General features: G+C 41.6%; 1 protein-coding gene across 1 annotated transcript in view; it reads right to left on the bottom strand.

The window, feature by feature from the left end:
• The window catches only part of LOC139945842 (multiple PDZ domain protein-like), a 468,628-nt gene extending 453,248 nt beyond the window's left edge, over positions 1-15,380 (bottom strand). Inside the window, exon 1 of the mRNA XM_071943326.1 lies at positions 15,002-15,380. The gene's annotated coding sequence lies outside the window, so the exon portion shown is untranslated. The remainder of the gene's footprint in view (positions 1-15,001) is intronic.
• Between the last annotated feature and the right edge of the window lie 3,231 nt (positions 15,381-18,611).

Genomic DNA, 18,611 nt, shown 5'->3' with positions numbered 1-18,611 from the left:
ATCAGCTATACTCTGGAATTATTCTGGAACTAAAAATGCTAGAGAGACGGGGTTTGTACCTGAGTCATCCTTGCATGTCCCTGCACCCGAATGTTCAAGTTTTAGGGCGGCTTCCATACTTCTTGATAACGAAAATGACAAGTAGGCGGCTGTGCTCGGAAGCTAACTCAACAAGCCTCCCTATGGGATTTTTGTGCACAGAAAAAATCACAAAGTACAACTGGTCAATTCGACCCCGAATACTTGCTCAATCTAAACAAGTTTAACACCATTGGATAGATATGATCAAGAGCTTTCCTCTTGTATCAAACTTAGTGTTGTGGGGATTTTGAAAGCGAGGCTAGAGGTCAGGGAGTGGACCCGACACACACCCCAAAACTCGGGGAATTTAATGCAAGATTTACACGGCGCGTGGTAATAAATAGGAAAAAATTATATTCAATGAAAAAAAGCCCGGACTTATAAAAACTATCAGCTATACTCTGGAATTATTCTGGAACTAAAAATGCTAGAGAGACGCAGTTTGTACCTGAGTCATCCTTGCATGTCCCTGCACCCGAATGTTAAAGTTTTAGGGCGGCTTACATACTTCTTGATAACGAAAATGACAAGTAGGCGGCTGTGCCCCGAAGCTAACTCAACAAGCCTCCCTATGGGATTTTTTGTGCACAGAAAAAATCACAAGTTACAACTGGTCAATTCGACCCCAAATACTTGCTCCATCTACACAGGTTTAACACCATTGGATAGATATGATCAAGAGCTTTCATCTCGTATTAAACTTAGTGTTGTGGGGATTTTCAAAGCGAGGCTAGAGGTCAGGGAGTGGACCCGACACACACCCCAAAACTCGGGGAATTTAGCGCAAGATTTACACGGCGCGTGGTAATAAATAGGAAACAATATATTCAATGAAAAAAAGCCCGGACTTATAAAAACTATCAGCTATACTCTGGAATTATTCTGGAACTAAAAATGCTAGAGAGACAGGGTTTGTACCTGAGTCATCCTTGCATGTCCCTGCACCCTAATGTTAAAGTTTTAGGGCGGCTTCCATACTTCTTGATAACGAAAATGACAAGTAGGCGGCGTGCTCCGAAGCTAACTCAACAAGCCTCCCTATGGGATTCTTGTGCACAGAAAAAATCACAAGTTACAACTGGTCAATTCGACCCCGAATACTTGCTCAATCTAAACAAGTTTAACACCATTGGATAGATATGATCACGAGCTTTCCTCTCGTATCAAACTGAGTGTTGTGGGGATTTTCAAAGCGAGGCTAGAGGTCAGGGAGTGGACCCGACACACACCCCAAAACTCGGGGAATATAGCGCAAGATGTACACGGCGCGTGGTAATAAATGGGAAAAAATACATTCATTGATAAATAGCCCGGACTTATAAAAACTATCAGCTATACTCTGGAATTATTCTGGAACTAAAAATGCTAGAGAGACGGGGTTTGTACCTGCGTCATCCTTGCATGTCCCTGCACCCGAATGTTAAAGTTTTAGGGCGGCTTACATACTTCTTGATAACGAAAATGACAAGTAGGCGGCTGTGCCCCGAAGCTAACTCAACAAGCCTCCCTATGGGATTTTTTGTGCACAGAAAAAATCACAAGTTACAACTGGTCAATTCGACCCCAAATACTTGCTCCATCTACACAGGTTTAACACCATTGGATAGATATGATCAAGAGCTTTCCTCTCGTATTAAACTTAGTGTTGTGGGGATTTTCAAAGCGAGGCTAGAGGTCAGGGAGTGGACCCGACACACACCCCAAAACTCGGGGAATTTAGCGCAAGATTTACACGGCGCGTGGTAATAAATAGGAAAAAATATATTCAATGAAAAAAAGCCCGGACTTATAAAAACTATCAGCTATACTCTGGAATTATTCTGGAACTAAAAATGCTCGAGAGACGCGGTTTGTACCTGAGTCATCCTTGCATGTCCCTGCACCCGAATTTTAAAGTTTTAGGGCGGCTTCCATACTTCTTGATAACGAAAATGACAAGTAGGCGGCTGTGCTCGGAAGCTAACTCAACAAGCCTCCCTATAGGATTTTTGTGCACAGAAAAAATCACAAGTTACAACTGGTCAATTCGACCCCGAATACTTGCTCAATCTAAACAAGTTTAACACCATTGGATAGATATGATCAAGAGCTTTCCTCTCGTATCAAACTTAGTGTTGTGGGGAGTTTCAAAGCGAGGCTAGAGGTCAGGAAGTGGACCCGACACACACCCCAAAACTCGGGGAATTTAATGCAAGATTTATACGGCAGGTGGTAATAAATGGGAAAAATATATTCAATGAAAAAAAGCCCGGACTTAAAAAAACTATCAGCTATACTCTGGAATTATTCTGGAACTAAAAATGCTAGAGAGACGCGGTTTGTACCCGAGTCATCCTTGCATGTCCCTGCGCCCGAATTTTAAAGTTTTAGGGCGGCTTCCATACTTCTTGATAACGAAAATGACAAGAAGGCGGCTGTGCTCGGAAGCTAACTCATCAAGCCTCCCTATGGGATTTTTGTGCACAAAAAAATCACAAGTTACAACTGGTCAATTCGACCCCGAATACTTGCTCAATCTACACAAGTTTAACACCGTTGGATAGATATGATCAAGAGCTTTCATCTCGTATCAAACTTAGTGTTTTGAGAATTTTCAAAGCGAGGCTGAAGCACAGGGAGTGGACCCGACACACACCCCAAAACTCGGGGAATTTAATGCAAGATTTACACGGCGCGTGGTAATACATGGGAAAAAAATATATTCAATGAAAAAAAGCCCGGACTTATTAAAACTATCAACTATACTCTGGAATTATTCTGGAACTAAAAATGCTAGAGAGACGCGGTTTGTACCCGAGTCATCCTTGCATGTCCCTGCACCCGAATTTCAACGTTTTAGGGCGGCTTCCATACCTCTTGATAACGAAAATGACAAGTAGGCGGCTGTGCTCGGAATCTAACTCAACAAGCCTCCCTATGGGATTTTTGTGCACAGAAAAAATCACAAGTTACAACTGGTCAATTCGACCCCGAATACTTGCTCAATCTAAACAAGTTTAACACCATTGGATAGATATGATCAAGAGCTTTCCTCTCGTATCAAACTTAGTGTTGTGGGGAGTTTCAAAGCGAGGCTAGAGGTCAGGAAGTGGACCCGACACACACCTCAAAACTCGGGGAATTTAATGCAAGATTTATACGGCAGGTGGTAATAAATGGGAAAAAATATATTCAATGAAAAAAAGCCCGGACTTAAAAAAACTATCAGCTATACTCTGGAATTATTCTGGAACTAAAAATGCTCGAGAGACGCGGTTTGTACCTGAGTCATCCTTGCATGTCCCTGCACCCCAATGTTAAAGTTTTAGGGCGGCTTCCATACTTCTTGATAACGAAAATGACAAGTAGGCGGCTGTGCTCAGAAGCTAACTCAACAAGCCTCCCTATTGGATTTTTGTGCACAGATAAATCACAAGTTACAACTGGTCAATTCGACCCCGAATACTTGGTCAATCTACACAAGTTTAACACCATTGGATAGATATGATCAAGAGCTTTCCTCTCGTATTAAACTTAGTGTTGTGGGGATTTTCAAAGCGAGGCTAGAGGTCAGGGAGTGGACCCGACACACACCCCAAAACTCGGGGAATTTAATGCAAGATTTACACGGTTCGTGGTAATAGATGGGAAAAAATATATTCAATGAAACAAAGCCCGGACTTATAAAAACTATCAGCTATACTCTGGAATTATTGTGGAACTAAAAATGCTAGAGAGACGGGGTTTGTACCTGAGTCATCCTTGCATGTCCCTGCACCCCAATGTTAAAGTTTTAGGGCGGCTTCCATACTTCTTGATAACGAAAATGACAAGTAGGCGGCTTTGCTCCGAAGCTAACTCAACAAGCCCCCCATATGGGATTTTTTGTGCATAGAAAAAATCACAAGTTACAACTGGTCAATTCGACCCCAAATACATGCTCAATCTACACAAGTTTAACACCATTGGATAGATATGATCAAGAGCTTTCCTCTCGTGGTATACTTAGTGTTGTGGGGATTTTCAAAGCGAGGCTAAAGGTCAGGGAGTGGACCCGACAAACACCCCAAAACTCGGGAAATTTAGCGCAAGATTTACACGGCAGGTGGTAATAAATGGGAAAAAATATATTCAATAAAAAAAAGCCCGGACTATCAGCTATACTCTGGAATTATTCTGGAACTAAAAATGCTAGAGAGACGCGGTTTGTACCTGAGTCATCCTTGCATGTCCCTGCACCCGACTGTTAAAGTTTTAGGGCGGCTTCCATACTTCTTGATAACGAAAATGACAAGTAGGCGGCTCTGCTCGGAAGCTAACTCAACAAGCCAACAAGCCTCCCTATTGGATTTTTGTGCACAGAAAAAATCACAAGTTACAACTGGTCCATTCGACCCCGAATACTTGATCAATCTAAACAAGTTTAACACCATTGGATAGATATGATCAAGAGCTTTCCTCTCGTATTAAACTTAGTGTTGTGGGGATTTTCAAAACGAGGCTAGAGGTCAGGGAGTGGACCCGACACACACCCCAAAATTCGGGGAATTTAATGCAAGGTTTACACGGCGCGTGGTAATAAATTGGAAAAATATATTTAATGAAAAAAAGCCCGGACTTATAAAAAACTATCAGCTATACTCTGGAATTATTCTGGAACTAAACATGCTAGAGAGACGCGGTTTGTACCTGAGTCATCCTTGCATGTCCCTGCACCCGAATTTTAAAGTTTTAGGGCGGCTTCAAAACTTCTTGATAACGAAAATGACAAGTAGGCGGCTGTGCTCCGAAGCTAACTCAACAAGCCTCCCTAGTGGATTTTTTGTGTACAGAAAAAAACACAAGTTACATCTGGTCAATTCGACCCCAAATACTTGCCCAATCTACACAAGTTTAACCTCATTGGATAGATATGATCAAGAGCTTTCCTCTAGTATTAAACTTAGTGTTGTGGGGATTTTCAAAGCGAGGCTAGAGGTCAGGGAGTGGACCCGACACACACCCCAAAATTCGGGGAATTTAATGCAAGATTTACACGGCGCGTGGTAATAAATGGGAAAAATTATATTCAATGAAATAAAGCCCGGACTTATAAAAACTATCAGCTATACTCTGGAATTATTCTGGAACTAAAAATGCTAGAGAGACGCGGTTTGTACCCGAGTCATCCTTGCATGTCCCTGCGCCCGAATTTTAAAGTTTTCGGGCGGCTTCCATACTTCTTGATAACGAAAATGACAAAAAGGCGGCTGTGCTCGGAAGCTAACTCATCAAGCCTCCCTATGGGATTTTTGTGCACAGAAAAAATCACAAGTTACAACTGGTCAATTCGACCCCGAATACTTGCTCAATCTACACCAATTTAACACCATTGGATAGATATGATCAAGAGCTTTCATCTCGTATCAAACTTAGTGTTTTGAGAATTTTCAAAGCGAGGCTGAAGCACAGGGAGTGGACCCGACACACACCCCAAAACTCGGGGAATTTAATGCAAGATTTACACGGCGCGTGGTAATACATGGGAAAAAAATATATTCAATGAAAAAAAGCCCGGACTTATTAAAACTATCAGCTATACTCTGGAATTATACTGGAACTAAAAATGCTAGAGAGACGCGGTTTGTACCCGAGTCATCCTTGCATGTCCCTGCACCCGAATTTCAACGTTTTAGGGCGGCTTCCATACCTCTTGATAACGAAAATGACAAGTAGGCGGCTGTGCTCGGAATCTAACTCAACAAGCCTCCCTATGGGATTTTTGTGCACAGAAAAAAATAACAAGTTACAACTGGTCAATTCGACCCCAAATACTTGCTCAATCTAAACAAGTTGAACACCATTGGATGATTTTCAAAGCGAGGCTAGAGGTAAGGGAGTGGACCCGACACACACCCCAAAATTCGGGGAATTTAATGCATGTATTACACGGCGCGTGTAGCTAAATGGGAAAAAATATATTCATTGAAAAAAAAAGCCCGGACTTATATAAACTATCAGCTATACTCTGGAATTATTCTGGAACTAAAAATGCTAAAGAGACGCGGTTTGTACCTGAGTCATCCTTGTATGTCCCTGCATCCGAATATTAAAGTTTTAAGGCGGCTTCCATACTTCTTGATAACGAAAATGACAAGTAGGCGGCTGTGCTCGGAATCTAACTCAACAAGCCTCCCTATGGGATTTTTGTGCACAGAAAAAATCACAAGTTACAACTGGTCAATTCGACCCCAAATACTTGCTCAATCTAAACAAGTTTAACACAATTGGATAGATATGATCAAGAGCTTTCCTCTCGTATTAAACTTAGTGTTGTGGGGATTTTCAAAGCGAGGCTAGAGGTCAGGGAGTGAACCCGACACACACCCCAAAATTCGGGGAATTTAATGCAAGATTTACACGGCGCGTGGTGATAATTGGGAAAAAATATATTCATTGAAAAAAAAGCCCAGACTTATAAAAACTATCAGCTATACTCTGGAATCATTCTGGAATTAAAAGTGCTAGAGAGACGCGGTTTGTACCTCAGTCATCCTTGCATGTCCCTGCACCCGAATTTTAAAGTTTTAGGGCGGCTTCCATACTTCTTGATAACGAAAATGACAAGTAGGCGGCTGTGCTCCGAAGCTAACTCAACAAGCCTGCCTCCCTACGGGATTTTTGTGCACAGAAAAAAATAACAAGTTACAACTGGTCAATTCGACCCCAAATACTTGCTCAATCTAAACAAGTTGAACACCATTGGATGATTTTCAAAGCGAGGCTAGAGGTAAGGGAGTGGACCCGACACACACCCCAAAATTCGGGGAATTTAATGCATGTATTACACGGCGCGTGTAGCTAAATGGGAAAAAATATATTCATTGAAAAAAAAAGCCCGGACTTATATAAACTATCAGCTATACTCTGGAATTATTCTGGAACTAAAAATGCTAAAGAGACGCGGTTTGTACCTGAGTCATCCTTGCATGTCCCTGCATCCGAATATTAAAGTTTTAAGGCGGCTTCCATACTTCTTGATAACGAACATGACAAGTAGGCGGCTGTGCTCGGAATCTAACTCAACAAGCCTCCCTATGGGATTTTTGTGCACAGAAAAAATCACAAGTTACAACTGGTCAATTCGACCCCAAATACTTGCTCAATCTAAACAAGTTGAACACCATTGGATGATTTTCAAAGCGAGGCTAGAGGTAAGGGAGTGGACCCGACACACACCCCAAAATTCGGGGAATTTAATGCATGTATTACACGGCGCGTGTAGCTAAATGGGAAAAAATATATTCATTGAAAAAAAAAGCCCGGACTTATATAAACTATCAGCTATACTCTGGAATTATTCTGGAACTAAAAATGCTAAAGAGACGCGGTTTGTACCTGAGTCATCCTTGCATGTCCCTGCATCCGAATATTAAAGTTTTAAGGCGGCTTCCATACTTCTTGATAACGAAAATGACAAGTAGGCGGCTGTGCTCGGAATCTAACTCAACAAGCCTCCCTATGGGATTTTTGTGCACAGAAAAAATCACAAGTTACAACTGGTCAATTCGACCCCAAATACTTGCTCAATCTAAACAAGTTTAACACCATTGGATAGATATGATCAAGAGCTTTCCTCTCGTATTAAACTTAGTGTTGTGGGGATTTTCAAAGCGAGGCTAGAGGTCAGGGAGTGAACCCGACACACACCCCAAAATTCGGGGAATTTAATGCAAGATTTACACGGCGCGTGGTGATAATTGGGAAAAAATATATTCATTGAAAAAAAAGCCCAGACTTATAAAAACTATCAGCTATACTCTGGAATCATTCTGGAATTAAAAGTGCTAGAGAGACGCGGTTTGTACCTCAGTCATCCTTGCATGTCCCTGCACCCGAATTTTAAAGTTTTAGGGCGGCTTCCATACTTCTTGATAACGAAAATGACAAGTAGGCGGCTGTGCTCCGAAGCTAACTCAACAAGCCTGCCTCCCTACGGGATTTTTGTGCACAGAAAAAAATAACAAGTTACAACTGGTCAATTCGACCCCAAATACTTGCTCAATCTAAACAAGTTGAACACCATTGGATGATTTTCAAAGCGAGGCTAGAGGTAAGGGAGTGGACCCGACACACACCCCAAAATTCGGGGAATTTAATGCATGTATTACACGGCGCGTGTAGCTAAATGGGAAAAAATATATTCATTGAAAAAAAAAGCCCTGACTTATATAAACTATCAGCTATACTCTGGAATTATTCTGGAACTAAAAATGCTAAAGAGACGCGGTTTGTACCTGAGTCATCCTTGCATGTCCCTGCATCCGAATATTAAAGTTTTAAGGCGGCTTCCATACTTCTTGATAACGAACATGACAAGTAGGCGGCTGTGCTCGGAATCTAACTCAACAAGCCTCCCTATGGGATTTTTGTGCACAGAAAAAATCACAAGTTACAACTGGTCAATTCGACCCCAAATACTTGCTCAATCTAAACAAGTTGAACACCATTGGATGATTTTCAAAGCGAGGCTAGAGGTAAGGGAGTGGACCCGACACACACCCCAAAATTCGGGGAATTTAATGCATGTATTACACGGCGCGTGTAGCTAAATGGGAAAAAATATATTCATTGAAAAAAAAAGCCCGGACTTATATAAACTATCAGCTATACTCTGGAATTATTCTGGAACTAAAAATGCTAAAGAGACGCGGTTTGTACCTGAGTCATCCTTGCATGTCCCTGCATCCGAATATTAAAGTTTTAAGGCGGCTTCCATACTTCTTGATAACGAAAATGACAAGTAGGCGGCTGTGCTCGGAATCTAACTCAACAAGCCTCCCTATGGGATTTTTGTGCACAGAAAAAATCACAAGTTACAACTGGTCAATTCGACCCCAAATACTTGCTCAATCTAAACAAGTTTAACACCATTGGATAGATATGATCAAGAGCTTTCCTCTCGTATTAAACTTAGTGTTGTGGGGATTTTCAAAGCGAGGCTAGAGGTCAGGGAGTGAACCCGACACACACCCCAAAATTCGGGGAATTTAATGCAAGATTTACACGGCGCGTGGTGATAATTGGGAAAAAATATATTCATTGAAAAAAAAGCCCAGACTTATAAAAACTATCAGCTATACTCTGGAATCATTCTGGAATTAAAAGTGCTAGAGAGACGCGGTTTGTATCTCAGTCATCCTTGCATGTCCCTGCACCCGAATTTTAAAGTTTTAGGGCGGCTTCCATACTTCTTGATAACGAAAATGACAAGTAGGCGGCTGTGCTCCGAAGCTAACTCAACAAGCCTGCCTCCCTACGGGATTTTTGTGCACAGAAAAAAATAACAAGTTACAACTGGTCAATTCGACCCCAAATACTTGCTCAATCTAAACAAGTTGAACACCATTGGATGATTTTCAAAGCGAGGCTAGAGGTAAGGGAGTGGACCCGACACACACCCCAAAATTCGGGGAATTTAATGCATGTATTACACGGCGCGTGTAGCTAAATGGGAAAAAATATATTCATTGAAAAAAAAAGCCCTGACTTATATAAACTATCAGCTATACTCTGGAATTATTCTGGAACTAAAAATGCTAAAGAGACGCGGTTTGTACCTGAGTCATCCTTGCATGTCCCTGCATCCGAATATTAAAGTTTTAAGGCGGCTTCCATACTTCTTGATAACGAACATGACAAGTAGGCGGCTGTGCTCGGAATCTAACTCAACAAGCCTCCCTATGGGATTTTTGTGCACAGAAAAAATCACAAGTTACAACTGGTCAATTCGACCCCAAATACTTGCTCAATCTAAACAAGTTGAACACCATTGGATGATTTTCAAAGCGAGGCTAGAGGTAAGGGAGTGGACCCGACACACACCCCAAAATTCGGGGAATTTAATGCATGTATTACACGGCGCGTGTAGCTAAATGGGAAAAAATATATTCATTGAAAAAAAAAGCCCGGACTTATATAAACTATCAGCTATACTCTGGAATTATTCTGGAACTAAAAATGCTAAAGAGACGCGGTTTGTACCTGAGTCATCCTTGCATGTCCCTGCATCCGAATATTAAAGTTTTAAGGCGGCTTCCATACTTCTTGATAACGAAAATGACAAGTAGGCGGCTGTGCTCGGAATCTAACTCAACAAGCCTCCCTATGGGATTTTTGTGCACAGAAAAAATCACAAGTTACAACTGGTCAATTCGACCCCAAATACTTGCTCAATCTAAACAAGTTTAACACCATTGGATAGATATGATCAAGAGCTTTCCTCTCGTATTAAACTTAGTGTTGTGGGGATTTTCAAAGCGAGGCTAGAGGTCAGGGAGTGAACCCGACACACACCCCAAAATTCGGGGAATTTAATGCAAGATTTACACGGCGCGTGGTGATAATTGGGAAAAAATATATTCATTGAAAAAAAAGCCCAGACTTATAAAAACTATCAGCTATACTCTGGAATCATTCTGGAATTAAAAGTGCTAGAGAGACGCGGTTTGTACCTCAGTCATCCTTGCATGTCCCTGCACCCGAATTTTAAAGTTTTAGGGCGGCTTCCATACTTCTTGATAACGAAAATGACAAGTAGGCGGCTGTGCTCCGAAGCTAACTCAACAAGCCTGCCTCCCTACGGGATTTTTGTGCACAGAAAAAAATAACAAGTTACAACTGGTCAATTCGACCCCAAATACTTGCTCAATCTAAACAAGTTGAACACCATTGGATGATTTTCAAAGCGAGGCTAGAGGTAAGGGAGTGGACCCGACACACACCCCAAAATTCGGGGAATTTAATGCATGTATTACACGGCGCGTGTAGCTAAATGGGAAAAAATATATTCATTGAAAAAAAAAGCCCTGACTTATATAAACTATCAGCTATACTCTGGAATTATTCTGGAACTAAAAATGCTAAAGAGACGCGGTTTGTACCTGAGTCATCCTTGCATGTCCCTGCATCCGAATATTAAAGTTTTAAGGCGGCTTCCATACTTCTTGATAACGAACATGACAAGTAGGCGGCTGTGCTCGGAATCTAACTCAACAAGCCTCCCTATGGGATTTTTGTGCACAGAAAAAATCACAAGTTACAACTGGTCAATTCGACCCCAAATACTTGCTCAATCTAAACAAGTTGAACACCATTGGATGATTTTCAAAGCGAGGCTAGAGGTAAGGGAGTGGACCCGACACACACCCCAAAATTCGGGGAATTTAATGCATGTATTACACGGCGCGTGTAGCTAAATGGGAAAAAATATATTCATTGAAAAAAAAAGCCCGGACTTATATAAACTATCAGCTATACTCTGGAATTATTCTGGAACTAAAAATGCTAAAGAGACGCGGTTTGTACCTGAGTCATCCTTGCATGTCCCTGCATCCGAATATTAAAGTTTTAAGGCGGCTTCCATACTTCTTGATAACGAAAATGACAAGTAGGCGGCTGTGCTCGGAATCTAACTCAACAAGCCTCCCTATGGGATTTTTGTGCACAGAAAAAATCACAAGTTACAACTGGTCAATTCGACCCCAAATACTTGCTCAATCTAAACAAGTTTAACACCATTGGATAGATATGATCAAGAGCTTTCCTCTCGTATTAAACTTAGTGTTGTGGGGATTTTCAAAGCGAGGCTAGAGGTCAGGGAGTGAACCCGACACACACCCCAAAATTCGGGGAATTTAATGCAAGATTTACACGGCGCGTGGTGATAATTGGGAAAAAATATATTCATTGAAAAAAAAGCCCAGACTTATAAAAACTATCAGCTATACTCTGGAATCATTCTGGAATTAAAAGTGCTAGAGAGACGCGGTTTGTATCTCAGTCATCCTTGCATGTCCCTGCACCCGAATTTTAAAGTTTTAGGGCGGCTTCCATACTTCTTGATAACGAAAATGACAAGTAGGCGGCTGTGCTCCGAAGCTAACTCAACAAGCCTGCCTCCCTACGGGATTTTTGTGCACAGAAAAAAATAACAAGTTACAACTGGTCAATTCGACCCCAAATACTTGCTCAATCTAAACAAGTTGAACACCATTGGATGATTTTCAAAGCGAGGCTAGAGGTAAGGGAGTGGACCCGACACACACCCCAAAATTCGGGGAATTTAATGCATGTATTACACGGCGCGTGTAGCTAAATGGGAAAAAATATATTCATTGAAAAAAAAAGCCCTGACTTATATAAACTATCAGCTATACTCTGGAATTATTCTGGAACTAAAAATGCTAAAGAGACGCGGTTTGTACCTGAGTCATCCTTGCATGTCCCTGCATCCGAATATTAAAGTTTTAAGGCGGCTTCCATACTTCTTGATAACGAACATGACAAGTAGGCGGCTGTGCTCGGAATCTAACTCAACAAGCCTCCCTATGGGATTTTTGTGCACAGAAAAAATCACAAGTTACAACTGGTCAATTCGACCCCAAATACTTGCTCAATCTAAACAAGTTGAACACCATTGGATGATTTTCAAAGCGAGGCTAGAGGTAAGGGAGTGGACCCGACACACACCCCAAAATTCGGGGAATTTAATGCATGTATTACACGGCGCGTGTAGCTAAATGGGAAAAAATATATTCATTGAAAAAAAAAGCCCGGACTTATATAAACTATCAGCTATACTCTGGAATTATTCTGGAACTAAAAATGCTAAAGAGACGCGGTTTGTACCTGAGTCATCCTTGCATGTCCCTGCATCCGAATATTAAAGTTTTAAGGCGGCTTCCATACTTCTTGATAACGAAAATGACAAGTAGGCGGCTATGCTCGGAATCTAACTCAACAAGCCTCCCTATGGGATTTTTGTGCACAGAAAAAATCACAAGTTACAACTGGTCAATTCGACCCCAAATACTTGCTCAATCTAAACAAGTTTAACACCATTGGATAGATATGATCAAGAGCTTTCCTCTCGTATTAAACTTAGTGTTGTGGGGATTTTCAAAGCGACGCTAGAGGTCAGGGAGTGAACCCGACACACACCCCAAAATTCGGGGAATTTAATGCAAGATTTACACGGCGCGTGGTGATAATTGGGAAAAAATATATTCATTGAAAAAAAAGCCCAGACTTATAAAAACTATCAGCTATACTCTGGAATCATTCTGGAATTAAAAGTGCTAGAGAGACGCGGTTTGTATCTCAGTCATCCTTGCATGTCCCTGCACCCGAATTTTAAAGTTTTAGGGCGGCTTCCATACTTCTTGATAACGAAAATGACAAGTAGGCGGCTGTGCTCCGAAGCTAACTCAACAAGCCTGCCTCCCTACGGGATTTTTGTGCACAGAAAAAAATAACAAGTTACAACTGGTCAATTCGACCCCAAATACTTGCTCAATCTAAACAAGTTGAACACCATTGGATGATTTTCAAAGCGAGGCTAGAGGTAAGGGAGTGGACCCGACACACACCCCAAAATTCGGGGAATTTAATGCATGTATTACACGGCGCGTGTAGCTAAATGGGAAAAAATATATTCATTGACAAAAAAAGCCCTGACTTATATAAACTATCAGCTATACTCTGGAATTATTCTGGAACTAAAAATGCTAAAGAGACGCGGTTTGTACCTGAGTCATCCTTGCATGTCCCTGCATCCGAATATTAAAGTTTTAAGGCGGCTTCCATACTTCTTGATAACGAACATGACAAGTAGGCGGCTGTGCTCGGAATCTAACTCAACAAGCCTCCCTATGGGATTTTTGTGCACAGAAAAAATCACAAGTTACAACTGGTCAATTCGACCCCAAATACTTGCTCAATCTAAACAAGTTGAACACCATTGGATGATTTTCAAAGCGAGGCTAGAGGTAAGGGAGTGGACCCGACACACACCCCAAAATTCGGGGAATTTAATGCATGTATTACACGGCGCGTGTAGCTAAATGGGAAAAAATATATTCATTGAAAAAAAAAGCCCGGACTTATATAAACTATCAGCTATACTCTGGAATTATTCTGGAACTAAAAATGCTAAAGAGACGCGGTTTGTACCTGAGTCATCCTTGCATGTCCCTGCATCCGAATATTAAAGTTTTAAGGCGGCTTCCATACTTCTTGATAACGAACATGACAAGTAGGCGGCTGTGCTCCGAAGCTAACTCAACAAGCCTCCCTACGGGATTTTTGTGCACAGAAAAAAATAACAAGTTACAACTGGTCAATTCGACCCCAAATACTTGCTCAATCTAAACAACTTAACACCATTGGATAGATATGATCAAGAGCATTCCTCTCGTATCAAACTTAGTGTTGTGGGGATTTTCAAAGCGAGGCTGGAGGTAAGGGAGTGGACCCGACACACACCCCAAAATTCGGGGACTTTAATGCATGATTTACACGGCGAAAAATATATTCGTTGAAAAAAAAAGCCCGGACTTATAAAAACTATCAGCTATACTCTGGAATTATTCTGGTCCATCGGTACGAGTCTTCAAATGTCTTTACTGTGTAACCTCGTTTTTATGTACCCATACAAGCTAGGTTACGTGATCACATTGGCAGCGTATTAATCGGTCTATTATTACACTCACTAAATTCATTCAAATCTCACATCAAAACGATCTTTTTCAAGAAAGTATTTAGTGATTATGGCGTGCATTTAAACATCTTTTGTTTAAAATTGTTCGTTTATTTATGTTGGCTGACCCTTTAAAATGTCCTGCATGTCAAATCGGATTTTTTTTTAAGAACTTCTTTTTTAATTTGATTGGAGAGAGGGGATGTTTACGTAAGGCGCCAACACTTTTTCATTAGACATGGAATAATATAGTATCCAAATATATACCTCAATTGAACATCCTTTTTTAATGAGTGAAAAGGTGGTGGCATTATACGGAAAATTATCCTTATAACTTATGTAGACAGAACAATACAACTATAGGCGTGCCTGCGCAATGACGCAACTGATAAAGTGGATACAAAATAGCGTGTGTAGACCTACCTTGTAAAGGTTGCCATCGGGAAGATGATGTAGGGTCATACCTATGATACTGGGAATCTCGTCTCTGGCATTTCTGGCAATCTTTGACGTTCAACACCTCTTTCTCTTCGGTCTTGACGGTGTTTTGCTGCTCTGCAGATATGTGAGGCTATGTGCATGTCTTCCCCATCTCCGTGATCACCACCAATCAGTCGTGTTTCCATTGCGTCCTGCTACCAAATCAGCGTCAGATTTGTTGGCTCAAACAAAATTATGCCTTGAATCCAGAAATCCAGCTTTCTGTATGCATATTTCAAACATGGCTATCTCTCTTAATGCGAGGATAAACATAAATGCGAGCCCTTAAACTGTTCAAAACTAAACATGTATCCGATGCACAGCGTCCCTCTTCACTCGGAAAAGTATGTAATGCGAATGTGTTGATAACATGAAGACATAGCGTAGTAGGCTTGTAATGCCGTTCGCCAATATCTAAAGGCATACGTGCATTCGAGGGTGTGGTCAGAGCAGCCAAGATCATTGCAGCAACTCATTGAACATTCCAATAGATCAGTGCAGACAAGAGGCGCGGTGCAGTCATTGTATTATATAACGAACTATGTGGTGGCCGATATAGTACACAAGCGTACACATGCTACAACAATAGGCGAGCTACAGCTGTTCCTTGCGGAGCTTGTGCGATTTTTTGTCAGTAGGTATGATGAAATACCGAATTGGGCATATTTATGGACAATCAGGGGATGCATGCAACTGTACAGTTAACGTCACAGAAGAGTGTAGGTGTTTTTGTCAAACGAAACTCCATTATGGTTGTCGAACACATATCCTTCGGTTGTGAGACACACGAATCCACATCGGATCATTGGTGTTCTGTGTTGTAATGCAAAGGTTAACAAAATAATGTTGGCCTATAAAACATTGAATCATAAAAAAAAAACACCGTTTAAATTGTGGGCTTGGCGCGAAGTGGTCCATTCTCTACGTACCATAGTGCAATCTAAATGCTGTGAAACTGCTCCCTCGTTAAGTAACGTAGTTTTCGAGAAATAAGTAATTTTCCACGAATTTGATTCGGAGACCTCTGAATTACATTTGGAAGTCCCCTGGACCAGAACTTTCCTGAAGTCAAAACAAAAATTTTCAATAACAACAACATGGAATTCTTAAACGTGTCCCCAATTTCAAACTGCTTATAATAGCGAATTGTTTTAAGAAGGAAGCGCCTGATAGTAAGGCACTTATTTAAAATGCCCGTTGTGTATTTTTAACATTCCGAGAATTTAACTACTTCAAAGTTGCCTGTGGCAATAGCAAGACCTGCCGACATGTAGCAGAGGGTGTCCCCCAAATGTTCCCATCAAACACCAGTAATCATTTTGTACAAACGAAATGTATCCTTTGACAAATTCCGGTGATTCCTGACAGATTCCCTGAACACCGCAGAGTCACAGACAAAATATCCCCTTACAATGGTTGGGCTAAAATGGCTTTCTTTTGGCATCGGTTTTATCATAGTTGCCATTTAGACCGATGATAAAGCAGAGCCACCGCCCCAACAATGTGGTCTATTCACACAAAATATTAAGCACCGAACGCTCAGCACTGGCTCAACAATGACATGAAGGTGAAACAAACTCAGATGTACATTAAGAAGTCAAAATAAATGCGTACTACTCTTGGAAACTCTTGTGGAAAACTGTCCATATCCTGTTACCAATAGACCAATTGCGTTACGCAATGTTTACATGTGATCACGTGCCCTTTAGTGGGTATAGAAAAACACCGCTACACAGTAAAAACAAGGGAAGACTCGTACCGATGGATCATATTAGAAAGGGGGCAATGTACAACCACACTTTCCGTGCACAACGACATGCCATCGTGTGAACTTCTCTTCGAATTTCCTTTTTTGGTGGAACTTTGTTTACCCATGCTGGCATTGTTTAAAGGCACCTGAAAAAATTTTTGTCTTCAAACATTAGAGTATATATTCCTGAACAATAAAATAATGTTTTGAGTAATTGTTTTTTTTTACGATTTATAAGTTTAAGAAATTAAATAAAGTTGTGTGGGGGTGACTCCGCCTACCCCTTTTGTGACGTCAATTGAGGAAGAATTTGCCTCGATCGAACATCGAACACACGTACGGGCAAGTACATTCAAGTCCTAGTCGTTAGTTTGTACGTTTTGAAAAAGTTTTGTTCTTACATTTTCCCGGCAATGTCGACCAGAGTATTGCTGCTCGATGCAGCAAAACAACTAAAGATGGGGTCAGTTTGCAAGTCTTTGCCAGCGCTGTGCAGCAAACACTTCGAGCCGTCGTGATTCGAAAATCCGGAATACACTACGCATAAAGAGAACACTATGTTGTTTTGGCACTGCATGCGATTCATTGCGCCTCGATTGACGTCACAAACAGCGCCCTCTCGGGTCGTTTTTTTTTCTTCAAATTTGTTAACAACATGGAAACTAGTTTTTTTTTAAACCTCAGTTAATTGTTTATTCATATTCATCTCATCAAAACATATATTTTAGTGACAAAAGCTTTATTTTGACAAAATACCACTTCCAAGTGATTTTAACCATCGGTTAAGGTCTCATTATGACATACTCCGGAATATTCTTCAGTGATTTCAAGAGTTGAGTCATTATTGAGCCAAAAATTGAAAAAGTAATCGTGTCTTCTTTAATAGCACGTTTAAATGCAGTACGCCGTGAGTGTTTACATTTTACCCACTATGTCACGTGAGGCAAGGAGTGCAATCGGTATCTATAATGGGTGCGTTCGTTTAGCTTCCCTGGGTCGACCCCGATGTGGCATGTATTGTTTTTTTCCAGGACGAACGTGGGCACACAATTACCCCACGTTCGTCCTCGAACCTGGCAAAAACCGGACACGTCACCACGTGAGCCTTCCAGTGGTGACGTCAGTACACCTCGGGTGAGCTCCAAGTGACCCTATCCACAAGTGGGGCTCTAGGGGCTGGCCCGAGGTGCACTGACGTCACCACGGGAAGGCTCACGTGGTGACGCGTCTGGGGGGGGTTTCCAGGTTCGAAGACGAACGTGGGGTAATTGTGTGCCGACGTTCGCCCTGGACAAAAATAAAATACGCCACATCGGGGTCGACCGAGGGGAGGTAATCGAACCTTCCTCTATGATCAAACGCACCCACTATTAAAAGCGTAACCCGCGCCATCTTGGATTGAAATTAGAAGGTCAAGTGGCATGGCATCCTTATGGCAATCAACACGGTTGTTTTTGTGGAATTCAACACGTTTGTGTCTTTTCAGACGTCGGGTTGCAAGTCTACAAAACCCTGAACCAAACTCCCACTTACGAGTCATCTGATTGGAGGAAGTTTTGGCGGCGACCGTGTGTCAACCACTGGTCGATGTTGTTACCAGACCTTCTAGAAATCCTTCTGACAGGTGACTCGTTGGACAGTGTTTCCCAGATGGTTCTCCGGATTGGTTCACTCATTGCCCCTTGCCCGCCCACCTGCAATTCGATCCGCCCTTTTTGGTCGGGTTACTTTCGTGTTGTACTAAGCATGGTTCTCACGAATTTGCATTGAATGAATGAAGTAACTCACAGATTGATGTTTCGC

Source organism: Asterias amurensis, chromosome 13 (genome assembly GCF_032118995.1).
Source record: "Asterias amurensis chromosome 13, ASM3211899v1".
Classification (NCBI taxonomy): domain Eukaryota; kingdom Metazoa; phylum Echinodermata; class Asteroidea; order Forcipulatida; family Asteriidae; genus Asterias; species Asterias amurensis.
The sequence above is the reverse complement of the archived record's forward strand: the minus strand, read 5'-3'. Positions and strand labels throughout refer to the sequence as shown.